The following is a 16621-nucleotide window of genomic DNA, read 5'->3' as shown; positions in this document are numbered from 1 at the left end:
AGCTCTCACTCTCACATGCCTCTCTCTCATACATACATACATACATACTGTCTCTCTCGTGCACATGCTGTCTCACTCTCACACACACAGGCTCTCTTACTCCTACATGCTCTCTTGCTCAAGCACAGGCTCTCACTGGCACATGCAGTCCCTCTGCACGGGTTGCCGAAGGATGGGCTCTTCAGAGGCCCTGATCTTCCCTGGCCGTGACATGGGATCTGCAGCGGCCCTGCTATCGGGTTTCCTCCTCTTCTCGGGCTGCCGCGACGTGGGATCCGCAGCGGCCCTGCTATCGGGTTTCCTCCTTCTCGGGCCGTCGCGACGTGGGATCCCCAACGGCCCATTAATGCTGCTCTTCATCTGTACGCAGCAGATGCTCCTCCTCCTTCCTGCCCACGTGGCTCCGGCAACGTTTTTCTTCCAGTGCTGCACAGGCAGGAAGGAGGAGGAGTGAACGTGACCCTTTTCTTCGGGCCGTGGTGATGTAAGCTCCACCACTGCCCGCCGATCTTCCTGCTATAGTTCCCTGCTTCCGCCAGCCCTGTGGACCGGGCGACACACCTCCACACTACAGGCGACACACTAATGTGTCCCGACACACACTTTGGAAAGCTCTGCTCTAAAGGCACATTAATGTTTGTTTGCACACTCTGCAGGTGCGTTTTTGGCATTTCCTAATCACAGTAGCAAAAATGCTGAATTTTGTACTTTTTATTCAACTTGTTTCTAGCTATAAATAATCAAGTTTGGCCTATAATCTTATGTCATCTTCCCCCTCATGATCGTCAGTTCATTCACTTCTCCCTTCCCACTGTCCCATCATTCACCTGATGCCACCCACAAACTCCTCACTTACCCCAGATCACTCCCACCCTCTCATAAACCCTTAAATTACCCCTGTGCATGCTCCCCAATAAATCTCTCACTCACCCCAGTTCACTATATCCCCACAGCCCATAAAACTCTCACTTATCTATGCTGCCCCTCCATCCCAATGGATCCCTCATTCACTTCAGTTCCTTTGCAGTTCCCTTGGGGATTTATTTATTTATTTGCAGTTTTTATATACCGACATTCGTTTAGTAACATCACTTTGGTTTACAATTAACATAAAGAATAGCAACAGTGCTTTACAACTGAACAATTGAACTAGATATTCATGCTGCCTTTGCTACATTTTCAGTGCCTTCACTGCCTTGGACTGTTCATACTACTATTGCTGAATTCCTTTGCCCCACTCATGTTGCCTTGGGGGTTTTATGTCTCTGTGCTGTTTCTGACACTCCACACTGTACACTTTGGGGTTGTTTTTCATGCCATGCATGTATGGCTCTGTATGATGCTTTCGTGTATTCTAATCTGCACCTAATATTAACTTCCATGGCAGACTGCAGAGAACAATAGCCTGAGCTTTTTCTGTTTCTTCTCTGCCCCAGAGTTTTGTGCGTACAAAAGGAATCAGCACATGTGCACAGTGTGTAAAACACTTTTGTACACACTATGGCCTCGATTCATCAAAATGTGATAAATATAGCAGAAATAGTGCCCGTAAGTAACAAAAATGGGCATGGTTAGGCTAATTTCCAGTCTGCCACATTGCATAAGCAATTTTCTTGAAGTGCATTGCATCAGCATGTTGCGCGTAGTGTCAGCATGCCACAAGTTATTTTACGTGGTGCGTATTGGTTTATGAGTGGTGTATTATATTTTTTGTTTTTATATGCCAGCTTTCTGCAGCTGCCTCTGAGGGTGTGTCAGGCATTTGGAGAAAGGAGAGGACAGTAGGTGAGTTGGTGGTAGTTGGTTGCAGGTTATTTAGTGAGTTCTTAGTGCTGTGTCTCCTCTTTAGTGTTTCTTATCTGTTTCTCTTTACCTTGGTCTTTTGTCTTCTTTGTTGAAGGGAACGTTTTTGTTTGTTTGTCCTATTTGTGTCTGTCATTTTGTCAGGAGGTACAGTGGTGGTGGTGGTGAGGAAGAGTTGTGGTGGTGATGTGGATGAATGATATGATGGACTGTGAGAGGCTTGGGGAAACCCGGGAAAGAGGCACAATTGAAGATGAAGGTCTCAAACCACAACAAATACATACAGCAGACCGGCGATAGAGCCCCATGGAGAAGCGCCTCGACCCGGATCTGTCCAAGGGCATGACTGAATGGCTAGACACCATGCGAGCCAAAACTGGTAAGTTCATCTCACCTGAAAATGGCAAGGCTGCTACAGTTCTGCACATCATTTGGCATAAGATGTTCACATTGATTGAGATGCAAAGTGTGCATTTCATGCCAAATAGTGCATGTGTGTACTTCTTGGCTTTGGTACTTATGTCTTCTTCTTTGTTTCCACAGCTCTCATCCAGGTCTCTACCAGTCACCACCATCAAGCCCCAGGGACCAGCAGTGAAGCCCCAGGGACTAGCCGCGCAGCAGCACCTTTCCATATCCCATGCTTATGGATGCACAGACTAGAGATGTGAATCGTGTCCTCGATCGTCTTAACGATCGATTTCGGCTGGGAGGGGGAGGGAATCGTATTGTTGCCGTTTGGGGGGGGGGTAAATATCGTGAAAAATCGTTAAATCGTGAGCCGGCACATTAAAACCTCCTAAAACCCACCCCCGACCCTTTAAATTAAATCTCCCACCCTCCCGAACCCCCCCCCCAAATGACTTAAATAACCTGGGTGTCCAGCGGCGGTCCTGCTGGGCCCATCCTGACTACAGAGTTCCTGTGGTGGCTAGATGGAAGAATCCTGCTGGGCCCATCCTGACTACAGAGTTCCTGTGGTGGCTTGCTGATGGTGATGACCTACTGTCTTCCAGTGTTGTCCTGTTGTCTACTTCTAATGCCCTCCTCAATGTTCTGCCCATATTCTAGCATCCTTGATGCCATCTCCATTCATGGCCCCAAAAAGCAGTATGGAAGACGGTCTATAGAAGTCAGGAGGTGTTGGGAATCAGGAGGTGGATCCTTGGTCCGACCGGCGGAGAAGGACTGACGTAGATCCCCGCTAGATGACGTAGGTTGCTAGGTGATATCGCCCCTGCAGAAGGATAGCTCCTAGCCCTGGAAGTCTGTAGCCTCTCCAGGAGATCCTATAGAGGCTTCGCCCTGGAAGCCCGCAGTCCCCCTAGGAGGAGCCTGTAGGGACCCGGGCCGCTGGGACTTAGGAGGGCAGCAGATGACGTAGATAGGTAGACAGACCAGGTTCTGGGCAGGTGGCTGAAGGCGTAGAAGAGCAAACAGACCAGGTTCAGGGCAGGCGGCAGAAGCAGGCAGGCAGGGTGTCAGGAACAGGCGGGCTGGGTAGGGCAGGCAGATGAACAGGAACAGACAAGCAGGATCAGGCAGGCAGGCAGACGAACAGGAACAGATGAGCAGGATCAGGCAGGCAGGCAGACGAACAGGCAACTAGTTACTCACAGGAGTCGACCATGTTGCAAGGCAAAGTCCCGGGGTTGGACGCCGGGGTTAAATTCCCCTCGGCGTCTCATGTCATTGCAGGGGCCGGCCAGACTTTCGCGCTGGAGGCCCTTTAAAAGGGGAGCCCTCCGCGCGCGCGAGCCTAGCGGGCGGGGTCAGCAGTGCCCGGCGGCATCTCCCTCGTGGAGACGCCGCGATGCAGGCCCGAACGGGCCCAGCGTATCCGGCGGCTCGGGTGGCATCCTGCGAGAAAGAGAAGGTAAGGGTCCGGTCGCGAGGTGCGTGACCGGAGCCGCAACAGGAGGCAAATAACAAAATCGTAAATCAGTCATCTATATTTTTTCAGAGATTATTTATTCAGGAGATAAAATAAACATGCAACATCAATTTTCAATTGGCCAACTCAGGCCGAGTTTTGCCTCTAGGAAGGGCTGCATCAGGGCCTTGCATATTCTTTAAAAATGTGCGCGAAAGCTTCCTTGATTTTGAACAGTGTAAATTTATTGGTTAACAATTCTGTTATAGCTGTTAGATGTTGTTCAGTGTTAAACATGGATAAAAGTCATTGGTGTGAAGAGCTAATTAGTTCAAAATATTTTTGTAATCATTGGAGGCAAGCAATTTGACATGATTCTTTGCTGCAACATTGCCTCTAAGCCAGTGAATATGGCTACTCTCATTGTAGAATATTGGAACCGTTTAAATATGGCACCTGTTTAATATTTTGTTTGCTTGGCTATTTGGCAGTAGTGAATATTATCATTCAACGGTCACAAAAGATTCATTGGCAAAAAGAATAATTCCCCATGATGTACAACTCTATGAGAAGAACTATGAAGCAGGAATGAATATTTTTCTTATGGAAGATCATAATTGAAGTATCATTGATATTGTTGCATTCATGGGGATTCTAATTATATCATGGTGGATGGGATTTTCACATATTTCTTCGTTGACAAATATATTCTGATATTATGTACATCATTTGAATAACTCCCTAAAGAAAAGAGTGTTGTGAAAATAATATTCAAAACCCCCTGAAGAATCTTTTAGTCAAGCAAAACATATTGGGCTGTAAATGATGGATTAGGGAAAGAAACAATGTAAAGAAAGAATACTGCTTTTGGAATTGATAAATAGAAACAGTATTGCATTTTTAATTTGTGAGTGAGTGAATAGTTGGTGAATGTTTTGCTTTTAGATGTGATGAGAATGGTATGTTTGTTGAATGATTAATATAGGAATATTTGTTTATAAAGGGTAAATCTTCTTATATATTTCATAAAATTAGGTATTTTGTAGATTTAACATTATTTTGTAATAATTGGCCAGTCCCTGTCACATGGTAGGAGCACTGGATGGCTGGCGCCATTTTTAAAGATGGCGCCAGCCATCCAGTGCTCCCTCCATGTGACAGGGGCCGGCCAATGGCACGGAAACCCTGTCACATGGTAAGGGCAAAGGGCTATCGGCGCCATTTTGATTAGTGGCAGCCGATGGCCCGAGAGCAGGAGATCGCTCCCGGGACCCCCACTGGACCACCAGGTACCTGTGAAAAGTTTTTTTGGGGGTCAGGAGGGTGGGGGAAGCTAAGGGATTAGTTTCAAAGGGTCGGGGTGGGTTTAGGGATTATTTTTGTTTGCCGTTTTTCCCGCCCTCCCCCAAAATGATAAGAGAACCCCACGATCAATATTGTGGGGTTTTCCTATCATTTTGGGAGAGCCCCCGATTTCTGATGATTTTGAAAATATCGTACTATATTTTCAATCGTCAGAAGCCCGATTCACATCCCTACTTACCAGCCTTATACCTTGTTTTACTCTGCAGTACTATACACACCATGAAGCCATGTACAGGGACAACCATAGGACCCAAAATACCTGTAAATCACAGACTCTTACAATATCAGAGCACATACATAGTCAAATATAGAAACAGAGTACTCATTGCTACCTATCACCTGACAATTCTTTCATATCCACAATTTTCATCTTGTACACCCCAACCACAATGTTCATATTTATTTAGGACAAGAAAAGCAAAATAGTTATTGATACCTCACCACTGTTATAGAGCTTTAGGTTGCCCCCCACGCTGGAAAAAAAAAGTTGTTGTCCTAGATATGTAATACAGGTCCCCTCTACATCTCTAAAGGTTTAAACATAGCAAACAATAGAATACCATCGGGCTACAAGAAATTCTGCAGAGCAGGTTAGTGGGAAGAGAATCAAGTGACATACAAATGTGATCTACTACAAAACATTGATTATTGAACTCACATAGGCAGGTAAGAAGCAGACAAGACATGTTTGAAAGTGAAGGTCTGGCATGGATCCCTTTTCAAAGCAAACACAGAAAAATGCATATCAGAGCTACTAACTCTCTACACAAGTATCCCTGAACAGAAAAACCTTATATACATTACCCCCTTATCATGAATTAGGAAAGCATTCTTACCTAAATATTTTACTCTGGTTCCTATAGCCGCAGCATACAACACACAACTATGTGAACATACTTGTAAACACTGCAGGATCTGGCTTGCAGGGTCTCAGAGAAGGTCAACTCAATCATGGTCAGCTGGTAATCAACCCCCTCCACACCCATTTCTGCACACTGCAGGCTCTGGCTTGCGGGGTCACAGAGAAGGTCAACTCAATCATGGTCAGCAGCTAATCAACCCCACCCAGCAAGGCAGTCAGGTAATCGCCAATGTTAAACAGTGGATGGAGACAAAGGCGACTAGCTAATTACTGTCAGATCAATACTGTAAAGTGCGGCTGGAGATTCCCCGTCTGTAACTCGCTGTGGGCGCACAATTCGGACGCGTAAGGCGATCCTGCGATACAGTCTCCAGCTTCACGCGTCCTTAGCGCTTCTTGAAACCAACCGGTAACCCCTTCCGCACGCGGCATGTATATCAGATGTAAACGATCAAATTAGCTATTCCCTCCCATACAGTGACGCGCGCCCCGACTATCGCTATTTTACCCTGCAGATTTGCCCCGCTTTTAACCTGCTAACTTACCGCCTACCCCTACCCCTGCGTTACAGGCAGGGGCAATGGTAGACGGCAAACTTTCCCTCAAATCATTGCACTACACATGCGATTCCTTAAATTAACTTAAAACAATAATGCTAGATCCATATATACAAACCTTTGCAGCGAGTCCCGCTTTTGGTAAAGTTGTTATATATATATATATATATATATATATATATATATATAAATACCTAGATGTCACTTTCCGAATCCCCCATCTCCACGCGCGTTTATCCAGGCGGCGGCGGGCGGGTGGGCGCCCGTTCATCCGGGCAGCGGGAGCCGGCGGGTGGGTGGGCGCCTGTTCATCCTGGCAGCGGAGGGAGCCGGAGGGCGGGTGGGCGCGCATTCATCCGGGCGGTGGCAGGAGCCAGCGGGCGGGTGAGCGCCCGTTCATCCGGGCGGTGGCGGGAGCCGGCGGGTAGGCGCGCGTTTATCCAGGCAACGGCGGGAGCCGGCGGGCGGGTGGGCGCCCGTTCATCCGGGCGGCGGCAGGAGCCGGCGGGCGGGCGTTCGTCCAGGCGGAGGGAGCCGGTGGCCAAAGCGGCCTCCAGCAGCCCCCACCGGCAGTGAATGAATGCACGCCTGTGTACGACCGTGCAATTTCGGCGCTCAAGGCAGTCACATGCCGTGACGTCAAGTGTCGTGACATCACACCTTGAGCACCGAAATTGCACGGGCGTACACAGGCGTGCATTCATTCACTGCCGGCGGGGAATGCTGGAGGCTGCTTTCGCCGCCGGCTCCCTCCGCCTGGATGAACGCACGCCCGCCTGCCGGCTCCCTCCGCCTGGATGAACGCACGCCCACCTGCCGGCTCCCTCCGCCTGGATGAACGCACACCCGCCCGCCGGCTCCCGCCGCTGCCCGGATAAACGCGCGCCCACCTGCCCGCCGGCTCCCGCTGCCGCCCGGATGAACGGGCGCCCACCCGCTCGCCAGCTCCCGCCGCCGCCCGGATAAACGCGCACCCACCCGCCGGCTCCCGCCGCCGCCCGGATGAACGGGCGCCCACCCGCCCGCTGGCTCCCGCCGTCGCCTGGATGTTTTAGTTTTCACCCTGCGCCTTGCTTCGGGAGGGGGGAAACCATCCACTTCCTGGTACCTGTCATTTCAAGTCAGTTGAAATGACATTTGAAATGACAGGTACCAGTGCACCCAGGATACTGTATAGGCGCTGTATTAAGCGCCTATACAGTAAAATGGGTTGCGCGGGCCTAACGCTTCCCTAACGCTTCGCAGATGCGGCTTGCATTTGCAAGCAATTTAAATAGAGTATCGAGCGATATGTGAAGAGAACTGTGCGTGCGGGGAACGAGGGTGCGCCCGGCACTGCCGCACTCTTTCTAACGCGGCATAACTGTATCTACCTGTGTGGTAGGTGAAGAATCTTAATTCCCCATGGTGAAAACAAACAGCACGCACATGTGTACCAGCAGTTTTGATAGTAAAGCGCACAAATCAACTTGCATGCACATGTTGCATATAATCGCTAATAGCTGTACGCACACATTTTCCTGCGTGCACATGTCTATTAATATTAATAGGCAGTACGCACAAATCAGCAAGCATGCACATGTTCCGCATCATTTTTAATGGACGGCACGCTTAACTGCAAATCGCTCAGATAGAACCCACCTGTGCGCGTAATTTACACGGGTGTGGGGGTGTACGCGCAAATCAGGCTGCCTACAAAAGGATCACTTGCCCACTCACTGGAAACCTTCGCCATGTCTCGGGCTCGTGCAGCTCTGATTCACAAGCCTAACTTCTTGCCAGCTGAGGTTGACATGCTTGTTGAGCATGACAGTCATGCGGCACCAGAATCTGATGTATGGTCCACAGTCTGAAAGGGTGGGTGCATACAGGAAGGAGCAGATCTGGAAGCAGATCAGGCACGCTGTGTTCCACCACAACCGTAGCATTGGAGAACTGATGCACAAGTGGAGGGACCTGAGGAGACATGTGAAGCAGAAGCAGGCCAGGAGGAATGCAGAGGGAGAAGGCAGCCACATCAGCTTCATTCCCTCTGAGCAGCTGATACTCAGCACCTTATCTGAGGCAGCTGTGGGCAGAGTTGGCCAGCTTGACACCATGCCTCATCTATGTCAGGAAGGTGAACAGAGTAATAAACTATTTTAAGTAGGCTTCTTTTTAAGCCCTGCATTTTTCATACTACTCCCGTAGTAAATGTTTTCATGTACTGTATGGAAAGCAACATTGGTAACTTCTCAACCTATCTGTACGTACACAGTATAGAGTACAGCAGGTTATGTTAAGCTCTGTAATGAACATAGGGGCCATTGTATTTTGTGCATTCATTATCTGAAGATTGTAGGAATGCATGATCTACACATTTATATACAAAGCCTGCATATAGTTTATATCTGCTGCAGCTTTGGTCATAAAAACTAGGTCAAAGTGTGCAGTGGTCTTTCATGAGTGAACAAAGAAATGCAGTCAGTACATATTATGACCTAATAACGTTGATTCTTTAAGCCTGTATATTAAAAGACATAGGGCCTATGTAGGCTGACCAGGTTGCTGCTGTTCAACAGGAAATACCATGAACCCACTCCGGGCTTACCACAATGTATGCTATGAGATATTGTTCAGCTTTTCTTATGGAGATCACTTGAGAAATCAAAACAGGTTCTCAATGAAAGCAATGTGGTAAAACCTGGACTGGATTGACTTGTCCCTCTTGACAAGGAGCTGCTTGCTCACCTTAGGCCTAGCTCTTCGGCCATTTCACATCTCACAAGGTCCCCAGCAAATACAAAACGTCATGTGTCCCTGCAATGCAAATAACGTTGGTGGTCTCTTGTTTTATTTTATGGATCTAGACACTTTCCTGATTCTTCCAAGGACAGCGCCTTGTATTTGTGTAACTGGTAGACTGTGGCACAGTTCAGCGCAGCATATGCTCTGTCTCCTCTGAAAAGCATATTCCCCAAGAGCTCTTCTGCCTGCCTTAAGCCCTCCCTCTGCCACAAGGAATACCACCAGGAGTGTAAAGCTGGGTAGGTTGCTATATACAATGCCTGGGCCGTTCATAGCTCTATATCACAGGAGTAGTAGTTAGGTCTATCTAGTGTAGCTTGCATCCCATATGAACCTAAGTACATAAAACACCAATTGGCAGTGTATGCTAATTTTTTATTGACCATTTTTAGGGGAGCCAGATGATGAGCATCCTGGACCTGCACCTAGACAATGCCAAAAGCTGTACTGCCATCTGCGGGTAATCCCAGACTCCTCGGATGAGGAGGAAGGGGGAGCCCATGGACAGCTGAAAGAGCCTGAGGAGGAAGAGGAGCAGCAGTGGCAGGAAGAGGAGCCGGAGGACACACTGGCTGATCTGCTACAGGATTGCCTTGCCCACAGGACAGCAGTGCGTCTGACCAGCCCGAACCTGAAATGGTTGCCAGTCAGGTTGAGAGACTGTTAAGACAGCAAAGTGGCAGCCTCTTGGAGGTGATCTCAGGCCTGCATGATGTGGTGAGGCAGGAAGTAGAGGTCCTCCGTGATACCATCAGGGATGAAGCACAAGCCCTCCATGATATCATCAGTGAGGAAGGACAGGGGATTCAACAGGCGATACGAGACCTTTGCTGGGTTACTGATGAACAATCTGAAGTATGGAGGGAGATGCTGCAGCGGTTTCCTCCTGTGCAACCGCAGCCACCAGAGGCTCCATGGCATTTCATGGTGCCCTGGATGCATTACCCTCCATCTTATGTGCCACCCTTCCCATTTATGGCACCTGCCCGTGCTGAAGAGCCTGCTGTGGGACAGCCACCTGCACCAGGCTATCCGTGGATGGCATCATCACCCCCACCTGCACCACCTGTCATGCTTACCCCACCACCACCAGAGCCGCTGCTGCCACCGGCTGTACCTTCCTGCAGCCATGAACTGCCCCAACCTCCTTTGCCCTCTGAGGGTAGTATAAGCAGTAGGAGGAGTCCACTGCGCAGGAGCTCCAGGTTGGGGGCAGCCTAAGCTTCCAGAAGCCAGAAAGAGAGGATGGCCAAGGAAGTGATCTTTTAGTTTTTTCACTTTTATTTATCTGCACTTTTTTGTACATACATGCACTTTTTTAATTAATTAAGCTTTCTATGAGGGTGCTCCTTTGTTTTATAACCTGCCTTTGTCTCAAGTGATGGATTTCTTGCAATTCATACTGAGTCAGATGCTCTTCCTCCTCCTCATTCTCTTCAGGGGCCTCCTCTGGAGAAGGCATGTGTCTGTTAAGTGCAAGGTTATTTAGCACACAGCAGGCTAGAAAGATCTCACACACACTTTAGCAGGACTGTAAAGAAAGCAACCTCCAGATCTTTCTAGACAGCAGAAATGTGATTTAAGTAAGCCAAATGTTTGCTCTATGACACCTCTGGTCTTACGGTGTGCCCTGTTGTCGCGAGCCTCAGCGCAGGGGAGGCAATGGGGATCAAGAGCCAGGCCTTTAGTGGATAGCCTCTGTCATCTGTGGGAAAGGACACAGAAAATCAGAGTTACATATACCTTCTGGTTTTCATTGTGGCACAGCTCACAGGCCAAGTAAACAGGAAGCCTGCTGTGGCACCATAAATATAAGGGTGACAAGAAGAAAGCTGGCAACTATGCATGTTTGAAGTAGTGGTTACCTAGAAGCCATCCCCCTGTGATGTGTCCATGCTGGAAGTGGTCATGAATTCTGGATTGTGATAGAATGTAGGCATCATGAGTGGATCCGGGAACGTGGGGAACCACTTGCATGTTATGGGAGTGGTATCCCTTGCGGTTGTGGTAGGTGGCCTCATCTCCTCTTGGTGTCCTTAGGGGCACGTGAGTGCAATCAAAATAGCTCCCAAGACTGAGGGGAAGCATGTAATTTGATAGAAATCAGTCATTATTTGTTGTTGTTCCTGTCTTCGAAGGGGAAGGAGATAAAGTGTTATGTTTTCCGGAGCAAGGCAGCCAGGATCTGCTCTAGACACCTTGAATAGCAGACTGAGTGATTCCAGATGTAATTCCTAGCTGGGTTTGGAAGGTGCCAGTAGCAAAAAAAGCCAGGGCGTTAGTCACCTTGATGTGTACTGGCAAGGCATGGCCCCTTTGGGTGATAGGTAGCAGTTCAGGCTCTAACATCTGGCAGAGATACAGTATGGTTTCTAGAGATGTGATTCGGCCGAACCTTTTGGTTCGGACTTCGTTATTGGCCCGCTGCGGGAAATTTCGTTTTCCCGTGGTTCGGGACAATTTTATTTTCGAGGCCCATGAAACAAAGCCCGAAACCCGCCCCCAATCCTTCAAATTGAATTAATTACAATGGGGGGGGGGGGGGTTGTAAAAAAAAAAAACCCAAACCCACCCCAACCCTTGAAATGTAATTAATTGCAAACACCCCCCCCCCACACACACCCTCCCGACCACCCTAAAACTTGCCAAAATTCCCTGGTGGTCCAGCGGGGTCCCAGGAGCGATCTCCCACTCTCGGGCCGTCGGCTGCCAGTAACCAAAATGGTGCCGATGGTCCTTTGCCCTTACCATGTGACAGGGGCTATCGGTGCCATTGGCCAGCCTCTGTCACAAGGTAAGAGCAATGGACGGCCGGCACCATCTTAAAAAATGGTACGGGCCATCCATTGCTCCTACCATCCATTAAATTGCCTTTTCTCCCCCCCCCCTGAAAACAATAAGAAAACCACATGAAATTTTGTGGGTTTTCTTATCATTTTGTCACCCTCCCGAAACGCGACGAAATAGGAAATATCATCTCTATTTCATATTTCGTTGCAAACGAATGCACATCCCTAATTTGGTTTCCTTATTAAATCTGAACCAGTGCATTACTTCCTCCTCAGACAGATCCAGGAATTGTGTGTGAGTACTGTAGTCTCTATCTTTTTCTCTTCTGAGCCGTATAGATCGGAGGACCCACTAGCTCTTCCTCCCTTCTGCCTTCCTCTGGAATTGAATGACTGAGAGGGAGGAGGCCAAGAAAGCTGAAACATCCAATGAAACTTGAAAATAAGCAGTCGCTTGCGGATAGAGGCTGGCAGTAGTAAATATACGCACGTGAGATTGGCTGTACGTGCCAGGTGATATGTGCGCGTCCCTTATAAAATACGGTCAAGTGCGCTTAAGTCATATACTAGCCCCCGGCGCACCTTTTTATGCTCGCGACTTAATGCGCGCAGGCACATTTACGCACACAAATACCGCTATGCAAAATTTGCTTTGCGTGCACAGCAGCTACTTACACGCGTTTGTGCCATTTTTTGCGCAAGGAGGGCTTTTAAAATCCGGCCCTTGGGGTATTCTGGCCACTCTTGCTGCTGCTTTGCTCCTCTCACGTTGCCTTAGAGAACACCTGCCACTAATGTTTTGCCCCATTACAGTTCCTTAGATTATTCATGCTCTTTTGGTGTCACATTGACATATTCTTGATGTGTTGGAGTGCCTTATAGCCTTCTGATAGTATTTATCCACAAGTTGTATTAGATATTAATAGATAACCTCAAGTTGGGAGCCCAAAATAGGTTGCATTGCTTTCTCTCAATGACTTTATTGGGAAATGAATGAACGAATAAAACAAATAAATGAAAAAAAAGTGTTTGAAATAAATCAGATAAATGATTGTAGCTTGCAAAATAAATAAACAAACTGAAATCAATTTGTTGCTTCTGCACATTCGTATTGGCCAGTCACTTTAAGAACTTTTCTGTCTCCATGGTCTATATCTGCCAGGAAACAGGAGAAAGAAAAAAACAGCAATTCAGATCACCCACCCTGCTCCTTTTCTATTTTCCCATACCAAAAATAAAAAAAACCTTTTACAGGATTTTTATATCCAATCCTTCCAGATCCCACATACTCCAGCTGTCACTGATTCTCCCCGTCTTCATTCTCAGGAAGGCTCATATTCTTTTACCTTAATCTTCCTTTGTGATTCTCCTTTCCAGGGGCCTTTTATTGCACTGGAGGTGGACCCTTGGCCTGGCGCAGGATTGGTACGGCCTTCTGGTCGGACCCAGAGAGTGCCTGCCATCAGGAGGTGGAGCACACAAGGAGACTGGAGCTTCACCAATAACAGTCCGGGGTTTCTGAAGGTTGAGCCCTTGGGAACCCAGACCACCTGGGCTTAGGTGGGCTGCAGGAGGTCTCCCGGAGAGGTAACGGAGGGGTGTGCCCACCACAAGCAAGTGTGCGCGGCTGATGCAGAAAGGATGGGCTGGACCCAAACTGGAAGCTCCAGAGACCTCAGAGTGGTAACAGTTCAGGAAGGTTCTCCGAGCGAGGCAGGTGGCGCCTGCGGGTCTAGTCAGGTGAAGGCCACAGGTGGATTCCAAGCAGGTTGGTCTGGTAGCCACAGTAGGCCAGAAGAGAGTGTCTGAGTGAAGCGCAAGGGTCAGAGCCAGAGTATCAGTCCAGAAGTGGTCAGCCAAAGCAGGGGTCAAGTACCAAGGTCAGTCCAAGCGTAGTCAAGGTAAGCTAGCATCAGTTCCAGGCAGCAGACGAAGAGAGTGGTCAGGTAGGCAGTGGTCAGTTCCAGGCAGCAGATGAAGGAATGGTCAGGCAGGCAGTGGTCAGTTCCAGGCAGCAGACGAAGAGAATGGTCAGGCAGACAGAGGTCAGTTCCAGAGATCAGTCTGAGAGGTACTACCTGAGTAAGGATACAGGCACTGGAACAAAGAGACGCTGGAACACGGAGAGACTGGAAAACGGAGAAGCTGGAACACGGAGACGATGGAACACGGAGACACTGGAACAAGGGAACACTGGAAAATGGATTAGGCAAGCTTACTACACTAGGGATGTGCATTCGTTTTGAACGAATGTGTAATCCGCAACGTATAGGTCCCTATTCGTTGCATTCGTGGGGTTCCGAAATGTATGGTGAACCCCCACAAATGCAACATATCACTAACGAATAAACCCCCCCACCCTCATGACCCTTCCAAGACGTGCCAAAAGTCCCTGGTGATCCAGTGGGGGTCCTGGAGCGATCTCCTGCACTCGGGCCGTCAGCTGCTAGTATTCAAAATGGCGCCGATAGCCTTTGCCCTTACTATGTCACAGGGGCTACCGGTACCATTGGTCAGCTCCTGCCACATGGTAGGAGCACAAGATGGCGCCGGCCATCCATTGCTTCTACCATGTGAGAGGGGCTGACCATTGGATGGTGAGTGGAGGGCCCGAGGACGCCATGAGCTGGTCGAAGGAAGCGCGAGGTGAGCAGGCCCGGTTGCGGCGCCAACGCAGCCGGGGCGCGCAAGACCTTTGCCTTCTTGATCCTGCTATATGGGGACTACTCACTCCTGTTTGATAAGACTGGGCTGTAAATCCACAAATTAGTTGCGTAAACTCTTCTGCTCAGGTACCTCCTTGTACTTTAGCACGCTCTGTTTCTGGTGGCTTCACCATTCCATTATGTCACGATTCTGTCTGTCCTTGTGCCTGTATAGTCTATGGAGAGGGGGGGATAAAAGCTTCCAACATAATGAAGCATAGTTTCTCATTCATAGGAGTTTTTCATTCATACAGTCTGAGGCAGAGTGCCATATACCCACTTAATATTCAGTTCAAACTCTGCTGTTTTACAGGCCAGCTCACTAATTCAACAGTATCTCAAGATCAATCCATCATCCCCCTATGGCTGAATAAGTTTATTTAAACTTATAGCAAGAAACTTATAGCAAGAAACTTATAGCAAGAAAATGCAGCTGACAGTTCCTTTTAAACAGATTTTGTCTTCTGTCAAGCACAACCTGACTTTCAGGGAGAAAACCACTCACTCTAGCCAACACTGGCTGCTCCTCCCACCGCTGGACTATCTGCAACATCTATGATGTCCCTCTTCATGGACTCCACACTTTGTTCCCTCCTCAAGAGATGCTCCTCCTTCTCCTATGACCAGAGCTCCTCTAATTGTAGCAGCTAAGAAGCCAGGCCTGCATTGGAAGCCCACCCTTCCTATTCCCAGGTCTTCCAATCTGAGGCACCCTATACTCCCAGAAACCCTTAGTATGGTCTCCCTTACTTCTAAGGTAGCTGGGAAATGTAGTATCTAAATCCATGCTTTTCCCTGAGAGTCACAAAAACCTGTTTCTCTTTTAATTTTTGTATCATAACTTCTTGCACCTTAACATCAGTATTAATTTTTACACTGAACACAATCAGAACACAGTTTTATGGTAGCTACAAGCTTTCTGCACACAAATCTTTTCCAGCTCTCATAACATCATTCTGATTTGGGCTTTGGGATGGACAGCATAATGTGCCCTTTTTCCCTAATCAAGTGCAATGATGGATCCTGGGAGTTTGCTATCCAGTGCAGTTCTGGTTGCCTTGGTTAGATTACAATATTAAATAGTTTTCATTTGATCGCTCCATTAATCAACTGCTCTCCCAGCTGAATAAGGAGCAGACATCTACTTTCTCAATGTAATCTGCTGTTCAAAGCAGGATAATTTCTCATCCAAAAAAAAAAAATCTGGCAATTGTACCAATGACAATCAAATTGAAAACATTATCATTGGCCACCTGTTTGTTTTGCATTTGCAAGTAGTCATATGAATTAACTGATCCACCTTTGGTTTTCTAATAGCCCATGATAAGCAGATGTCTTTTCTCTCCAATTGCTGTCATATCATAATGCATTGTTAATAGCAACTTTACTGCTTTAGATATCTTGGGCATAAGGCAAGATCCCCATTAAAAGGAAAGATCAGAGCTGCCTCTAGGCTAACCTGCACCCTGTGCGAAAATTGAAATTGATGCCCTTCTCCTCCCAACTTTGGTAGAGGCAGTGGCTCCAGCACAGTGATCACCCTCTCTCTCTCTTTCTCCCAGGATTTCTCTCATTTGGGATCAGGCTAAATTTTATTTGAAATGACAGCCTGGTTTGATCCTGATGATCAGGGCTTTACTTAGAAATGTTTCTGATGAGTCCATGCTGATGAAAAACTTATCACCCACAACATTCCTTCCTGGTTTGTACCAGGGCCGAACACGTTTTTGTACAACATGACTACTTATCTGCAGGGATGGGCATTCAGGGGAAACAAAATAGGAAATTAGACAAAATTTTCTATTTAATTTCATTATCAAAGTGAAACAATTGAAAATCTGACAAAATTTTGTAGGTTTTCACATTTTCTTTTGAAAACA

This window comes from Rhinatrema bivittatum, chromosome 3, assembly GCF_901001135.1.
Source record: "Rhinatrema bivittatum chromosome 3, aRhiBiv1.1, whole genome shotgun sequence".
NCBI classification, from domain to species: domain Eukaryota; kingdom Metazoa; phylum Chordata; class Amphibia; order Gymnophiona; family Rhinatrematidae; genus Rhinatrema; species Rhinatrema bivittatum.
The sequence above is the reverse complement of the archived record's forward strand: the minus strand, read 5'-3'. Positions refer to the sequence as shown.